Source organism: Ceratosolen solmsi, unplaced genomic scaffold, assembly GCF_000503995.2.
Source record: "Ceratosolen solmsi marchali unplaced genomic scaffold, CerSol_1.0 scaffold11, whole genome shotgun sequence".
NCBI classification, from domain to species: domain Eukaryota; kingdom Metazoa; phylum Arthropoda; class Insecta; order Hymenoptera; family Agaonidae; genus Ceratosolen; species Ceratosolen solmsi.
The window spans coordinates 9,311,497-9,315,604 of NW_011948416.1; positions in this window are offsets into that span (position 1 = coordinate 9,311,497).

Sequence of the window (4,108 nt, forward strand, 5' to 3'; positions counted from 1 at the left end):
AATGTGTTAGAACTTATGATAAAATTTTTTTCTAAAATTTAAAATTTAATATTTAAAAACTATTTTACGTTCTTAAATATATGCTGAATATAAAATTTAAGTTGTTAGTTAAAAATAGAAAATTACTTTATCATAAACTTTTTATGATAATTGAATTGTATTCAATATTATGAAAATAATAACTCTAAAAATTTAATTTATCATATAAACAAATAAATTTACTTTTTTCCGATTCTGTATTTAAATATTTAATAAATTGGATATATAAAATAGAATCACTTGAAAAAAAAATTTAATATCATTTTTCAAAGTAATCAATTACTGGTATTATATATATTTTGTATCTTAACAGAAATCTAAGTGTATCCAATTCTTTATATATAATATTATCATATAGTTTAATTATACTTATAAATAAAATTCGAACTTTTTTTACAAACAGCCAAGTGTTTAAAAAAAAAAACATATATATATATATATATATATATATATATATACATATAAACTATTCGAATTCGAATAAATAAATTAATTAAAAATCTTATTTAAAAATATTTATTTTACTAATGGCTATTTAAATACATAAACTATTATTGGGTTTGCATTGCATACGTCTAAATATTTCAGAAAATCAATTATTTGCATGTTTCACTACATACTCATAAATTCAATGCATATTTAATCCATTTATCCATTAAAATTGTCAATAAAATTGATTGTTTAAAATTTTGAATATAAATAAAATATTTTATAACGTAAAATGGAAATTAATTATAGGCACGATGAATGCCATGTTGAGTAGATAAAGAAAAGTCATCATATTCCCTCAAAATTTGAGCCAACGGTTAACCCCTAAATAATACGATCGTATGTTCCTCCGTTTCCTATTAATTTTAAAATAATGGCTTTATTCTGATGTATAATTTTGTATTCTGAATTCACACTCATTCGCAAGTCATTATTTTATACAACTATGAAAAAAAAAATGCAAATCACTTTAATCTACTAGCTTTCCTCCAAAGAATTATGTTCTTTTTTCATATAACAAGAAATTCATGCGATCCCTTATCGTTCGAAATGAAAATGTATTATTCTTATTTATTATAAACTAAAAATAATATAATTTATTTTTTTATAATTTATCAAACAAACATATTTAAATATAAATTTACATTCATCTTTATTGGTCATTGTTTTTTAAAAATGAATTACAATCAATTTTAAATGTCAGACCTATTTGTGCATTATTTATATAAAATTTATACAAAATGTTTATATAATATAATTTTTATAAATAATTGTATAAATAATAAAAACAAAGTCACTCTTAAAGAAAAAGCATTATTAGTATCAATAATATGAATAATATCAATTGACAATCTTCAAAACGCCAATTTTCTTTTTAATTTTAAACAATTAATTATGAATTATTAGATTCGAGAACATGATTTTTGGAAGATTATATACATTCGTAGTATAGAATATAATATGAGAATATTTACGGTGCACGTTGCTATCAGACATTACTGAGAAGTAGATTTAATTAAGAGAACACAGAATATAATTATCTTAAATGTATTTGATTTCTTTAAACGTAAAATTTATTTTAATAAAAATTTATTTAAATGAACATAACATTTAAATGAAATTTAAATGAAATTTAATATATAGGTATGTATATCATTAAAATATGAATAATATTCCTTTTGTAACTGAACCAATTTATTGATCTTAAAGATCTAGACAACGTTGTATTGAAATATAATTTGAAATAACACCTTACAAAATTTAATACAATATAGAATACAATAATTATAGCCTTTATTGTGCTTAAAAATACAAGAAAATCAATCACTCGATAACAAAAATTAAATAAAATTAAAAATTATTTATCGTTCGGACAACATAAATTATTTATTAAATAGAAAATCACGAATTAAGTTAATGTTAATTGAATTTGCATTTACAGGTATATGAATAAATTATAATTTTCATAATTATAATGTTTGACAATCAATTGCTTATTTTACTTAATTATAAAAATTTTTATTGACTTTATTAGTTTAAATGATTCATTTATTTATTAATATTTTTTAACTTCAATTAAATATAATAAATCATTCGTCTTTCATTATTTTTTAAAATAATTATATGATATATGTGAAAAATATTATTATTTAATATGATAATATGATTATTAATCAATTAATATGATCGAATTAATATGAGTAATATGAGTTAATGTGATTATTATTACTATTATTACAGATACTGTTGTTATTTTTATTGTTGTTGTTACTACTGGCTATTATTTAGTTAATTATAATATGATTAATATTATTACTGCAACTATATTATATTTAAGGATTGATAGAACTGTATTTTACTATATATTATATATTAGTATATATTATAGTAATTAGATAGGCTTGAAAACATTAATTTGATAACTCAAAGTTATTCATTTATTTATCAATGTTATTTGACATTAAGATTTGTATAGTAGTAATATATTTCATAATCAATAATAAATAAAAACTTTAACCAATAATTAGTAATTTATGATAATAATTAGCACAGCAATAGAGTTTCATGGAAAAATATTATTAAAAATTTAGAGAAATTATAGCACCTTATTATTTATAAAATTAAGACTTAAATAAATTAATCTTTAGATAATTATCGTACATTAACATATCTTTGGTTTCGAGTATCGCGATATATTTGCTACAAAATAAGTCTGAGCCACTGACTCGTTTGTGTTAGTGAGGAGATGAACTTTCGAGCTCCTAATACCAGTTAAATAATAATAATACTGTACTCTATAACAACTAGTAGTTCTGGAATAACTTTGAAGTTACTTAATACTTATAACTTGGATAGTGTACTATATATATTGTTCCACAACTTACTAGGTAAGCTACTCTGATCATTAGCAATGGTTACTGCAGTATAAAGGCTATTAAAGTTAAAATAAAAATATATAAGTAACTGTGACACGAGTTTAGCAATTGACACAATTGCACGAAGCCTTGATTCTGACAGGAAAGTGTTTATTTTCGCAATAACATTGTTTTTATGCAAATATATCTACGCTACTTATATTAGTATCAATGATAAAACAATAACATTGTGTTCCTCGTAATAACAAAATATTGATTACTTTGTGATAAGATAAAAATGCTTTTATATCAAATTTTATGCGTTCGTTGGAAAAATTTGCATCTAATCCACAACTACTTATTAATTTAAAAGTTCATTCGTTATGTTATTTTGCTCAACTGTTAAATTCAAATTAAATGTATTTAAAAATAAAAAAAAAAAAAAAATTAGAATAAAATAGTATTAATACAAATAAATCAAGTTATGATTTATTTTATTTCAAAATCGAAAAAGTTATAAGATATGTGAATTTGTATTAAAAACACAAGAATTCGAATGGTGAATCGATAAGTCTGGGAAGAGAAATACAATCTCCTTTGCAGATGCAAATAAAAACTATCAAGACATTTACGCAATCAGAGCATTTTTCGAGTTTTTGAAAGTTGAGCGATTTCAACTTGTCTCTTTATTTTTTCAATATTCTCAACTGACGCTTATTTATATTTTCATTTATTGTTGAGCCATACTAAAAAAACTTATCAAATAATTGCTTCGTGAGTTGATTTATCCATTTAAAAATATATTACTGTGAGATTTTTTCACTTTTCTTTGCACATAACTTAAAGTACGTTTTTTTAATCGAAATTTTCCTAAATTTATATTTATTTGTTTTCTTTTGGCATTCACAAATTAAATTTAAAGATTTATCTGTCATTAATTAATTTCATATGAATCTATTTATTGCGCGCTCATGCATATTTGTTTTTCTAACATATATGATTCTTCAAAATTATGAAAAACAAAAAAAAAATAAAAAAAAATTCGTAAATAAGGTCTTAAGGGTCATTAGATCACATATTAGATTTACTAGCGACAAAATATCGTTTAGACATATAAAAATACAGTTGATCCGATTGATTATTGATATTATTGCCAATTTATTGCCAATAATAATAACAACTTTTCAAATAATTATTAAGTATGAATAAATGTTATTATGATGAAA